Source organism: Lepidochelys kempii, chromosome 11 (assembly GCF_965140285.1).
Source record: "Lepidochelys kempii isolate rLepKem1 chromosome 11, rLepKem1.hap1, whole genome shotgun sequence".
In the NCBI taxonomy this organism is placed as follows: domain Eukaryota; kingdom Metazoa; phylum Chordata; order Testudines; family Cheloniidae; genus Lepidochelys; species Lepidochelys kempii.
The window spans coordinates 58,548,976-58,563,245 of record NC_136390.1 but is presented as its reverse complement, the minus strand read 5'-3'; the positions used below and the strand labels follow the sequence as shown (position 1 = coordinate 58,563,245).

At 40.7% G+C, this 14,270-nt stretch overlaps 1 long non-coding RNA gene across 1 annotated transcript; it reads right to left on the bottom strand.

Annotated features, from left to right (window-relative positions):
* Positions 1-387: 387 nt before the first annotated feature.
* On the bottom strand, positions 388-11,945 carry LOC140895787 (uncharacterized). Its single transcript, XR_012154356.2, has 2 exons — positions 9,516-11,945; positions 388-8,892 (listed from the first exon to the last, which is right to left on the bottom strand). It is a non-coding gene; the product is annotated as an uncharacterized LOC140895787 (long non-coding RNA).
* Between the last annotated feature and the right edge of the window lie 2,325 nt (positions 11,946-14,270).

Sequence of the window (14,270 nt, the reverse complement as noted above, 5' to 3'; positions counted from 1 at the left end):
AGGCTGTCATGCCTCTAACAATAGTAAATCCATTTGGATAAAGCACACTTCTCAAGACGGGTGCTCAGTTCTGAGGTGCATTGCCAAGATATTGTTAGGAAATACAAAGTCTGGAAAAAAACAAAGCAGTGTAGACAACAATAAAGAGACGTTTGACTGGGCAGTTTGATCCTGATTAATTTTCCCCTCATTGTCCCAAATTTTAGAAAAGGGACCAATAATGAATAGCAAATGTTAGCTAGATAGGTCAAACCAGGATATTTTCAGGATTTAGGTTTATGACACAGAAGCATTTATGTGTCCTCCGTAACCCAAATTCATCCCTGCAGAAAATGACTGAATACAAGGACCAGGCACTTGGTCAAAAACCTTAAGTTACTCAATGAATGTAAGGATTTACATTTTATTGCATACTGACAAGTACAAGAGAACATTGATTGTCCATTAACTGCACATGCCATGTTCTGTATCACTGCATCTGCAAGCCTATGTTTTGGAATGACTGAGGCTTCAGTGACATTGCTGTCACATTCCAGCTTCTGAATCACTGAACCTGTTGGTTTTGCATCTCTTTGAGCCTAAGCAATAAGATTTAATGAATCCTTGATCAGCAGCAGCAGCAGGTTTTCTTTAAATAGCTCCTCTCACCTATGGTCTTCTCAGGATTCACATTTTCATTGGGACTTAAGGCCAGAACCTCAGCCGTTATAAATTGGAATAGCTCTATTGAACCTCAGTGGATCAGTCTTCTGCTCTTTACACAACATATATAATTAGGGCCGTACCAAATTCGTGGTCTATTTTGGTCAATTTCATGGTCCTAGGATTTTTTAAATCATACATTTCATGATTTCAACTATTTGAATCTGAAAAGTAACAATATTGGAATTATCACGGTCCAGACCCAAAAAAGAGGTGTTGGGGAAGGGGGTTGCAAGATTATTGTAAGGAGGGTTCTGGTAACTGCTACGCTTACTTCTGCGCTGCTGCTGGCGGCAGCACTGCCTTCAGAGCCCGGCAGCTGGAGAGCAGCAGCTGCTGGCTGGGAGCCCATTTCTGAAGGCAGAGCTGCTGCCTACAGCAGCACAGAAGTAAGGATGGCACTGTACGGTATGACTCCCCTTTCTCCTGCTCTGCTGCCTGCAGTTGGGCCCTCCGTCAACAGCTGCCCCACTCTGGCTGCCCAGCGCTGAAGGCAGTGCAGAAGTAACCTTGCGATCCTCCTGCAACTCTTTTTGGTCAGGACCCTCAGTTTGAGCAATGCTGGTTTCCCCCATGTAGTATTTGGTAAAAGCACACAAAGGACCAGATTTCACAGGGGGGGAGACCAGATTTCACGGTCCATGGCGCATTTTTCATGGCCGTGAATTTGGTAGGGCCCTACATATAATATGAAGGAAGCACCCAGGGACAATGGGGTTCAAACAGCTGTGTTTACTAACTATACAACATGCAAGGACTAGATACAGATATGCACTGGTGCTCTGGCAGGGTTCTGGTGACTTCTGGAACATAGGAGACAGTGAAGGCAACTAGAGGGCTTGCAGCCTATTTAAGGGTACTTGCCAGTTCCTGTATGCTACAGGAGCTATGATAATTTACATCAGCATAGGATCCACCCCAATATTTTTTAAACAAAAACGGAGACATCTGGACATGAGCTACTTCCTGTGTTTAAAGTGTACCACCACTATCTCACAAAGTCCATGTTGTCCCAAGCTCTGGGAATCAAACTTTTACTTTCAGAGGGCAAAAGGAATTTTCTGTGCTTAGCTGCTAAGGAAGAGTCATGCTTTCAAATGCAGAGTATTTACAGATTGCTTTGGCTATACAGGTAATTATGTGAAGCTTCAATATCTTAACTTCCTCTTTCTTTTGAAGATTTAAGATTTAGTTCTTACTATGAAAATGAAAATATAACCACAATCTTCTAAGAAACCTACATTTATAGAACACAGAACATAGCAAATGGGGATGATACAGTACCTCTTTGTATCTTTTCCATCTAGTTTATGGGCTGTATCATAGTACAGTTAAGATATATAGGATGAAACCCAACCCTATTGATATCAGTGGGATCAGCATTTCACCCATACTTTGTCAAAGTCCTGCAACTTTTTAGAAATATTTTTATCCTGCACAGAGGATGATCTTTCTACCCCACTCACCCAAGTAATTGCAAGGTAGGTATGAATCCTAAATGGAGTAGGAAAAAGAAAAGGGGTATAAAAAATTGAACCGTCAAAATTGATTTGTTTACCATTATCATCAATACCTTAAACAGAAAGTAGTCACAAAATATAGGCTTTTGTTGAGAAAAAAAGGCAAGAGAAACTTGTTTCTTGCTTTTAAAGACAATCTTTTTGGAATATAAAATATGTAGCCCAAAGATATACATTCCAGAAAGATTCAGAATCCATGAATACTGAGACTTTGCTTTTGTTGAGTAGCAGAAAATTACCTTTAACCACTGTGAGAAGACTGTAATAAGTGGAAACAGCTGCCAGGTAGACTCTTATGGAACTGATGGAGAATCCTGAACACTTTAGGACTAGTAGGTAATCCAGAATAGCTGGTATTGAATGGGAGGGCCAGAATGAGGTACCAACACTATAGCAAGTCCTCCAGGAAGTGTAGAAATGCCACACTTCCTGTGTGCTCTAGATAAAGTTTTTGGTTTTCTGGGACATACTTCCTGATGGAACAGAAACAGACACCCAGGCCAGTGCATTTATAGGCAGCAGCTACACAGACCAGTAGAAAATTTTGTTACCTCATTTCTGTACATAATTCCTGTTCACAATGACGAGTTTATCTGCTCGTCAGTGGGATACCACAAACCCCACTTCTTCTTCAGGACTACGAAATAATGTGGATAAAGCCCCTTGCTCTGGAACTCCATGGATATTTCCCGCATAGCACTCAGTTGCAGAAGGGAGTCTACCTCCTTTAGCAGGGCCTTGTGACAGTGGGTCCCTGAGAGGCATGGGGAAGGTGGGTAGGGAGGGACAGTATCCCCTGTCCACTATTCCAAGAACCCATTGGTCCAAGGTTATCTGGTTCCAGGACTGCTGAAAACAAAAAACAGATGATTCCCAAATGGAGGGGGGAGGGCAGATCCTGTGGTTCTGTGCAGCTCTCACCTGCTCTGTCAAAGCTGCTGGTGCAGGGTGCATGGCAAAGGAGGAAGGGGCATTGGGTCTCTGCCTCCTCTGGAATCGTTGCCTCTTCTGGGGGGCTGTTACCAGAGGCACGCCTAAGTTTTTTTGCCACTGGGTTTAGGCTAAGAACTAGAGAAAAACAATTGCATCGTGTACAGAGATGTGGCCACTATAGGGGATCTGTCGTGCTCCCACAGGTGACAAAAAGTGACTGGAAAGCAGCTGAGGCTGCTTCACTCTTTATGTCCGCTTTCCCTTGACTATGTCCATAGTGCATATGAGTAGTCTTGATGCACTGTGAGTAGGAGAGACACAATTTTATCCAGGGTTTGCTGTGCAAGTTCTACTTTCTAGTTCACTTCTACTAAAGTGTACTAAACAATCAGACCTCACATTCCCATTATTTCATTCTGCTATGTATAAAAATGGTATACAATGGAGAGAACAGAAAGGCAGAATTCCCCAGATGGAGATGTTCCAATTTAGTGAAATCTCCAGGGCACAAGGAACCTGCAGAATCTGAGAGAAAACAGATATGTCTAGGCTGTCACCACTCTTCTTTGCTGTGATATTACTTTGCTAAGAAATGCATCATTTTAATTTATTAACTTGATTCAGTTTTTCACAGGGCTGCTTTCCAGCATCATGTATTAAAGAACTTGCTTGGTTTAAGTTATTTCCCCCCATTCTAGCTTTCTAGAACTGTCTCGGATGACCACGGTTGCTATTTTTGTGCTTCACTTTCTCCAAAAGTAATGAAATAGTATTACTTCAGGGGATGAATCAGCAATTCTCTACAAGAATGTATTTACTTTTTATGTTTGCAGCCGATCAAATATTGCAAGTGCAGCATGCAGTGTTGTTCAGTTCTAAGCTGTAGATTGATTAATCAGTGATGTGAATACATTAATTTCCAACCTTTAGTAAACCAAATCATGCATTACACTGTAACATTCTGGCAGTGCACTGAAAACTGTGTACAGCACACTGGAAGTGTGACAGAATTCACCCATGTACATTTTCTAGCACATTAATGCAGATACACACTCTCTCTCTCTCTATCTTGGGAAAGCAGACATATCTTGTGGAAGACACATATGTAGTCAAAATCACTATCTATTACAGAGTAACATCATTAAGCTTATTTAGACAAATAGATTACCTAGCAAATCATACCAAGCTTACATACATTGCCAGTTGGGCAGCTACAGAATGTATCTCCTCCAAGGTTACATTTGAGGCATGTTAAAAACTGATATAGTATATATGGATGTGAACTAACACCTTAGCTTAGCATATCAACTGAGCATGATATGTGAAGTTCTGAACCAAGCACATCAATCAGTGAATGTGACACATCATCATCTTTCTAGATCTCTGGTGATTTCATTATGACTGTGTAATGATGCCCCTGATTGCACTGTCTGCAGGGACTGAACCCAGGACCTGAGGATGTAAGCCCTGCTGCTTGAATTTAAAGATCAGATTTTTCAGAAAGTTTTTAGTCATCTAGTGGGATTATCAAAAGCACCCAAGTGGGTTAGGCACCAAACTCTAGTCAAAATAGAGGTGCTTACCTAATCTAGTTAGGCACATTTGAAAATCCCTATTTTTCAGCCAGATCTAGTCCCAAAATATGGTGTTAGAGGAGACACCTTGCTGATGAACATGCCATCTTTCAGAGGAGAAATCCAAGGTTCTGACCATTGCCGTTAAAGATCCCAAGAATACACATTAGCCTTAGGATCCACTCCACATTTCAACTGAGCTAATTACAGCCTGCCTCTTCAAATTAGAATCATAGAATCATAGAATATCAGGGTTGGAAGGGACCTCAGAAGGTCATCTAGTCCAACCCCCTGCTCGAAGCAGGACCAATTCCCAGTTAAATCATCCCAGCCAGGGCTTTGTCAAGCCTGACCTTAAAAACCTCTGAGGAAGGAGATTCTACCACCTCCCTAGGTAACGCATTCCAGTGTTTCACCACCCTCATAGTGAAAAAGTTTTTCCTAATATCCAATCTAAACCTCCCCCACTGCAACTTGAGACCATTACTCCTCATTCTGTCATCTGCTACCATTGAGAACAGTCTAGAGCCATCCTCTTTGGAACCCCCTTTCAGGTAGTTGAAAGCAGCTATCAAATCCCCCCTCATTCTTCTCTTCTGCAGGCTAAACAATCCCAGCTCCCTCAGCCTCTCCTCATAAGTCATGTGTTCTAGACCCTAATCATTTTTGTTGCCCTTCACTGGACTCTCTCCAATTTATCCACATCCTTCTTGTAGTGTGGGGCCCAAAACTGGACACAGTACTCCAGATGAGGCCTCACCAATGTCGAATAGAGGGGAATGATCACGTCCCTCGATCTGCTCGCTATGCCCCTACTTATACATCCCAAAATGCCATTGGCCTTCTTGGCAACAAGGGCACACTGCTGACTCATATCCAGCTTCTTGTCCACTGTCACCCCTAGGTCCTTTTCCGCAGAACTGCTGCCTAGCCATTCGGTCTCTAGTCTGTAGCGGTGCATTGGATTCTTCCATCCTAAGTGCAGGACCCTGCACTTATCCTTATTGAACCTCATCAGATTTCTTTTGGCCCAATCCTCCAATTTGTCTAGGTCCCTCTGTATCCTATCCCTGCCCTCCAGCGTATCTACCACTCCTCCCAGTTTAGTATCATCCGCAAATTTGCTGAGAGTGCAATCCACACCATCCTCCAGATCATTTATGAAGATATTGAACAAAACCGGCCCCAGGACCGACCCTTGGGGCACTCCAGTTGATACCAGCTGCCAACTAGACATGGAGCCATTGATCACTACTATTCCTCCTACAACTTCAATACTATATTATATTTCCACTTCATTTCCAGTTCTAAACTGTTGTGGTGCTTTGGAGATTAAATTGTTTCTAGGATAGATATCAGTGATGGGTGATTTAATCCACGCATATCCCTTACTAGCTGATGAGACTCAGCGATGATAAAATTCTTTGAGATCAATGTACTATTATCATTAGCAAAGTCAGCAAGAAAACACAAGTTAATTTATGTGTTCTTTATAGCCATTTATGTGGACTGAACATTCATAGGTGTGTAAACTGTAGCAAATAATGCATATGATTAATTTTGTCCTTTTCTCTGTTTATGAATTATCTCCCAATGGAATTGGGTTTTTATAAGTATATTATTCAAAATTTGATGGACATGACAAAGACAAATATTTCAGCTTCCTGAATGAATCAGCAACATCTTTGACTGTTCACTAGTCATTATTTTTGGTATGTGATTGGTCACCTAAGTCACAAAGTGGTGTTTCTGATCTGACTGGACAATTAGAACTTTTATAAATCGGAGGTGGGAAGTCAAAGATTTCAAGACGACTGCACAAACTCCAACGACAAAACAGACTCTTGCTTTCCACAGTAAAATGGAACAAACAGTCAACAAGTTTGCATTTTTACCCAAATAAATTTCCTGGACAGTTTTGCAGAAGTTCTAAGTTCAGTTCTAAGTCACTTGCTTGCTTTACACTTCAAAATCGCCAAATATTAGGGATTAATTGGATTACTCCTGTCTCCATGATGATTATCAAAGCTGTAAACTAGATCAATAGCCAATTCTTCAGTACTTGCGTGAACAAAATGGCAGTCCAATTCCACAAACCTACAGGGCCAAATTTATCCCTAGTGTAATTTTGTTAACTTCAGCCTAGTTACATACAGGATGAATTTGGTCCAAAGTTTATCAGCTGGAATTTTTCTTTTAAAAAAATGCCATTGTATTTTTCTTGCATTACTGATGTTTTGTCTGATACAAATGAGGTGCATTAGCCCATCTAATGCTTTTCATGTTTCACCCAAAACAGTGACAACGTTAGCAGCTTCTGGATGATCTAGAGACGAGGCATATCAAGAAAGTCAGTTTCAGTTAGTCCATAATGCAAATTTATAAAAAAATATATTCAACAACTTAACATAGGGAAGTTCTTGACTTCAGGATCATTGCTTCCATCTGCTGCTATAGAAAATCATGCTATTCAATCTTTTAAGTGCTTTTTGTACTGCATCCATAGCAATTAAAGTCAATAATTTGTATTAACCTTAAGATTATTATGAGATATTTATCATATGGCTCTATGGAAACCTCAAAAATGTTAGTTTAGAAACTTTAGGCAAAGGGCCATTAAGAGAGATTGATCTGAGATTTATTACATATCATTGATATAGACCTTCTGACCTTGCAGAATTATCTGATCATGTCATTTAGAAAGAAACACACCTCAGTGTCTAGTTCTCTAGCTTTATGCATCCTGGCCATATTTTGGACCCTTACAAGTTTGATGGATCTGCTTTTTTCCCCACCACTAAATCCTCCCTTTTCTCTTCTGCATTGGATTTAGATTAGAATTTACAGACATGGAATACAAAGTATTTGCAGTGTGAAAAGATAGCCCTCCCCTTGACAAATCCAATCTCAAGATACAGCTTGTTTAAAGGAACCTAATGCATCCCCCCTTAAGAGAAAACAGGGAGCGATTTAACGCTACCACTGAGGAATCAGTGTTTCATACCCTTCCAGATTAGTTCAGTCCAACTGCATGCGCACTCTCACACACACACACACACGTTAAGGAGATACAAACACTGCAAAGGAGAAACATGCCTTGCATGCGTAATCAATATAAGGCTTCCAAAGATTATCTTCAAAAACATCCCTTCCTTCTTCTATCTGAGTAAACCACGATCATAGGATGCCATTTGGGACAGGCATGCAAACATCTCAGCATTGTGCGTGCAGTTCTCAGCACAGCTTCCTTTGCTGTTATGACTGTCATTATCCTGATTTATCAACTCAGCTTTATTTCCTTTGCAGCCAAGTTCCCAAATCAGTGAGGCCGCTCTTTGAAACACTGGATTTGAGATGGTCGTTTGCTCTTTTCATCACTTTTTCTCTCAAAGACATTCATTTGCAGCATCTCCAAAATAGGAGTTAAATGCCTGTCTTTGTTATGACAGCCTTGGGCCCCGCTGCATGTTTACTGTTTAATTATTATTTGTTTTAAAATACTGCGTCTTCAACCTTGCATCCCTTATGGATTGATAGCTGCAAACCAACAGTGCCGTCCACTGTTTTCCCACAACAGTGGTATCTTTCGCCACAATTCTTTCCTGAGAGAGTCTTAAATTGATTACACTAGAATTAGTCCATTAAACACTTGGATGCCTTGCATGAACAAGATTTTTTTTTTTTTAAAAAGGCTAGAGGCCAAGTTAAAGTCAGATGGCTTTCCAAGTGAGTTCCAAACAGATGTCAAGCAAGCTCTCAATTGTGGCTAAAGCCACAATTCACAGAGTTCTGCACAAGGGCCAGACAGACACAGCCCATATGGATCTGTTTACAAGTTTAGGGCCTTAAAGAGATCTGCCTCTCCAGGTCCTCCAACATTTTGATCCCTATAGTCTTTACCTTCTCAGGCAAGCCCTTGTTCTGTTTGGTGCCCAGTTGTTTCAGTTAAATGAAATCTCCAGGAAGTTGCATAGCAGAATGGCACAGAGAGAGAGATGAGGAGGGGAAGGTGAATGCTAGACTAATACCGAAACATACAAATTTTAGCCTAGGGCAGGAAATATATTGGATGAGAGGTTTTGTTCTTTGTTGTTGTTTTTTTAAATTAATGGTTCTGTCTTGAACAGGTCTTTCTGAGCTTAAGAGGAGTGATTTATTTCTTCCTAGAAAAAAACAAAAGGATGATTATAAAATTAATGGTATATTCTACAATCCAGAAAGGGTTGTTGTAAAGTTAATAATTGAAATATATGTAAGTTGTATGTTTTGTTGCACAGCTGTATGGCTTGCCAGATGGGAGCAAAGGATTCTAAAATCCCATTAATGAAGGGAAGGTCAGAAGTTGGGGCTTCTTATACCCAATATGAACTTTAACCATATGACTGTGGCCTTTTGGGAAACATAGTTTCATAATTGGGTGGCCATTAAAGTTAAAAAAAATGTGTATTAAAGAGGAATGATGAGAGTGACCTGCTCTGCTTGCAGCACAAGTTAATTGGGGTTTTTCCCCTTCAATGAAGAAGATTTTAGTTCTTCTGGGTGAGAAATTATGAATATTCTTCTTCCATAAATAAGACTGAGCTAAACGGGAAGCCGTTTTTAGTAGGGTTTAGTATCTCCTTGAACACACACATAGAAAAGGCCTAGTGTGGGGAACTGTATTAGGTAGAAATGAGTTTAAGCTTGGTTCTCTTGTTAGCAAGTTGCTGACTTGATTAGAACCCTAGTGTAGCCAGAGCCATAAGCAGTACATTACCATTTTAATTTATTAGACTAACGTACATACCATGATTGGGAGAGAAAAAGAATTTCAAACACAAGACCACCACCATGATCATTGATGGAAAGATCAGAGTCCTTTCTGTTTTCACGAGCTGGACTGGTCTATTACCTCACACTTGTATCTCTCTCCCCCTCTCCCAAATTTGGATCAGCAGTGTTACCAGCTCTAGTGATCTCATCACAAGTCTCATGATATTTGGTGTTGTTCTTAAAGCCCCTATTCCTGTGGGCATGTGAACAGATGAAAATTTCTGCTTCCATTTAAGAAGTTAGTTTCTGGCCTTCATCATTGTGGGGAGAAAAGCTTGAAAATGTGATCCACGCACTCCCTGAAGGATCAGAAACCAGAAGGCAAAGAGAAAGCACCTCATTTTTAAAAATAAGTCTGATGATTTTTAAGCCAGTTTCATGATTTTGGGAGCTTAACTCCTTAGTTTTGCATAGTTGGGGTTGGCAATGCTGGATCACTGAAAGTAAATCAGGAGAGAAAAGCACAGAACTGTATGCTAAGGAAGCCTCCTGCTATGCAGATGACACTCCATAGTCTTGATATAGCAAGACAGACCTGTGGCCAGCTAGGGTACACAAACTCTGGAAGGTTGTGGATACCAGCTTCACGGCAGGCCAGCCCACTCAGCAGAACAGGCAGCTTGCTGCAGGAGGCAGAAACCAAAGAAAGCACAGCTCTCTGCCCAAGAATGGGAGAGCCGACTGAGCGCAAAGGGCATGTAAATGACTTTCCCCACCTCCTACACCATGTAGTTCCAGATAGCTGCACTGAGTGCTTAATGGCCCAAGGGAAATTCTGCAGTCCTGTACTGCTTTGGGGGCCCAGCCTATGGACCAGTATTCTTTCAAATTAAAACAAATAGCTGAGGGAGGAGATGGTGCAGGGGGAAGAGACCTTCCCTTCCTCATTATTAAGGTGGGTCTCTTGTAGCGATCACATCAATAGTGTGTCATCCTCCACTATTGGGAACTCTATTCTCATACCAGTTGATTTTCTTTGTCAGAGGATGAACGCATTTCAGGGGAGTGGGAGGGGTTAGGCCATTTGTTCTTCTCCTTGGCTAACAGAACTCTAGCTCTCACCCAGGGAGAGGCATACACAGCAGGAAGCACTTTCTGCTTTCCCTCATTCTGGCTGCACAAAGGGACGTGTTTTTCCATCTTTTGACTGGCAAAAAGTAGGACAGGGCTCTGTCTACATCCCTCATATTGATCTGTGGGAAAGGTAAACTATGGTGTAGAAAAACAAACCAGTGATACTTAAGGCTAAAGTTAATATTAGAGCAGGAAATCTTGCTTTGAATAGTTTCGTGCTGAGAGGTCTGCTTCTCACTCCCCAGCAGTCACCCACAGAGTGGCATGGGCTATTTACTGCTTTAAGAAAGCACCTATGTTCCCACCTTAGTAGAACTCGCCCTGTTCACATGCAGCAGGGTTTTGAACAGGTGCATTCTGAACTCAGTAGAAGGTGGAATGACATTGTCCCTGTTTCAGTGTAAAAAACCCACATTCCAAAAACCTATTCTGAGCAGTTCTTAAGAAACTTGGTCTGGCTGGGAATTAAGACCAAGTTTTTCAAAAAAAGACTGAAGTTAGGCATCTAAATCCTGCAGAATGTTGAGCTCTCTGGTCCCAATCTTGAAAAGCACCTAGGCCCCAATTCAACGAGGAATTTAAATACATACATAACCTTAAGCACAAGTAGGTCCATTGAAGTCAGTGGCATTACGCACATGCTTAAATGCTAGCGCTCTCAGCATCTTTCTGTACAGAGCTGGTAAGTTCTTAAATAAACACTGGCTTATTCTAAAGAACAGTGAATTCCATGAGAGTCTTCAGTGGGAGTCATTTCCATTGACTAAAATCAGTGGTTTTCAACCTCAGGTATGCATACCCCTGGGGGTACACAGAGGTCTTCCAAAAGGTACATCAACTCATCTAGATATTTGCCTAGTTTTACAACAGGCTACATAAAAAGCACTAGCGAAGTCAGTACAAACTAAGACAGCAGTTTGCACATTGCAGTCTGGGCTCTCAAGTCTAGAGGTCAGGTGGACTTGAGAGCCCCAGCTGCAGCCCAAGCCGCAGAATCCACAGTGTTATTTTTTTAATGCATTAATTCAAGCTTGTCTGTGGTGTACAGATACCTTAAGTCAGTGGTTCTCAGCTAGGGGTACACGTACCGCTGGGGATCCGCAGAGGTCTTCCATGGGGTACATCAACACCATCTAGATATTTGCCTAGTTTTACAACAGACTACATAAAAAGCTGTAACTCACGAAAGCTTATGCTCAAATAAATTGGTTAGTCTCTAAGGTGCCACAAGTACTCCTTTTCTTTTTATAAAAAGCATTAGCGATATCAGTACAAACTAAGATTTCATACAGACTATGACTTGTTTATACTGCTCTATATACTATACACTGAAATGTACGTACATATTTATATTCCAGTTGATTTTTTATAATTGTAAGGTAAAAATGAGAAAGTAAACAATTTTTCAGTAATAGTGTGCTGTGACACTTTTGTATTTTTAGGTCTGATTTTGTAAGCAAGTAGTTTTTTAGTGAGAGGACACTTGGGGTACGCAAGACAAATCAGATTCCTGAAAGGGGCACAGTAGTCTGGAAAAGTTGAGAGTCACTACTTAAATGGACTTTTGAATTAGGACTTTAGCGAGTGGACTTCAAAATTGCTGAACACCCAACAACGAAGGTCAGGTTTTCTAAACTTTTTATCATTTTTGTTGCTCTCCTCTGCATTCTCTGCAATTTGTTCATCCAAAACTGGACACAATATTCCAGCCGAGGCCTCACCCATGCAGAGTAGAGTAGGACAATTACTTAACCTTTTTCGCAACCATGTCACATTGTTGGCTCATATTCAATTTGTAATTCACTCTAACCCCAACATCCCTTTCAGCAGTAGAACTGCTGAGCTAATTATTCCTAGGAGGAAAGGTTGGGCATGTTTAGTCTTGAGAAAAGATTTATCAGGCTCCCCTTTAGCCTTCAAAATGTTAAGAACTGTTAAAGAGATTAGTTATCAATTGTTCTCCTTGTCTTACTGTCAGTCAACATGAAGTAATCTACAGAAAGAGTGATTTAGGTTAGATATTACAAAAAAGTTTCTAACTATAAAGGTTAGTTAAGCTCTGGAACAGGCTAGGAGAGGTTGTTGAATCCCCTTCATAGGAGGTTGTAAGGACAAGTTAGATAAACACCTGTTAGGGATGGTGCAATTACACTTGGTCCTACTTCAATGCAGGGGGCTGGACTAGATGACCTCTTGAGATCCCTTCATTCTGATGATTCTATGAAAATGCAGGTTGCTCAGCTCTTTTCAAAAAGAGAGTCAGAAAACTTAAGACCTTAGAGGTAAAATTTTCAAAAGCGTCTGTATGGCTAAGGAGCCCATGAACCATGGAATGTCAATGGGATAGGCTCCAAAGGCCCAGCTTAGAGCTGGTCAACTTTTTCACCTAAAAAGGCTGATTTGCTGGAAATTTAACTGTTCATGGTACAGGGTCAGTTCTGACAATCTCCTGATGCAAAAATTCTCTAAGAAGTTTTGAAATTGTTGAAACAAAATATTTTGACATTTTCTAAACCAAAAGTTCCAATTTTCCATTTCAAAATGACTTTTCATTTCAAAATTTAAACTAATTAGATTAAACAAAGTTTTTAAAAAGGTCAAAAACTAAATTTTCTGAATCTATTAAAACAGAATGTGTCAATTGACCTGAACCAACTTATTTGATTTTTTTTTTCCAATTTGCAAAAAAGAGTTTGATATTTCAACTTTTCTTCCCACTTCGGATGGTAAAAACTCAAGAACATTTGCGAGACAGACAAAACAATTTCCCACCCAGTTCTAGCCCCCAGATCCTCAATAGGTATTTAGATGCCTACTTCCAACTGATTTCAGTGAGACTTAGGTACCTAAATGTCTTTGAGGAGTGGGACCTAAGTGCCTAAATCACTTTTCAAAGTGGGACTTAGGCAATTTTGAGAATTTTACCCTCAATCAGGATCATGGAGCTTCTCTACACCCCCTTCCCCCACCCACCTTTGACAGGAAAGAAGTGAAGCAAATAAGAAAAGATTTAATAGCTTAGATTTGGACTACCTAAGGGAGACTCTTCAGAGCCAAAACCATTTCATTTTGTTCTCCTTCTATGAGAATAATACCTGAGATTATATTAGGTGGTTTCCTGCTCCAGCTATAGGGAGCAGTTCAGCAGATTTATTCAAGGAGAAAACCAAACTTGCACTGTGCAGGGACAAGTCAAGTGCTATTTTTAAAATATTACTCACTGTTACTTGGTTCTCTTCATTGCTTCCTAGAGCTTGATCGAAGGTCGAAAATAATCTCGGTTTGAGAGCTGACTCAACTTGGACATTTCTGATCCAGTTTTCAAAATGCTTGGATCTAAATGAATCTCTCTAGTGATGAACATGCAATAAAGTCTTAGAGGAAGTTAGTGTTCTGTAATGTTACTGAAACCCCAGTAGAAAAGCCCACATTTGAATTAGTTTCCTGTCTCCTTCCCCAGGGGCAGCTGAGAGTTTCAGGGTTAGTGTTTGGCGAGACAGGGACTGTTGGTGAAATTTATATTTCAAACCGCTGCCAACTGTGCATTGGGATGTCTGACTCTGTGTGTTTTGTTTTAATTGTTTTCCCGAACTGGGATTTGATCTTGAGATATGCTGAGGCTTCTGGCCCTGATACAGCAAAGCATTTAAGCCTA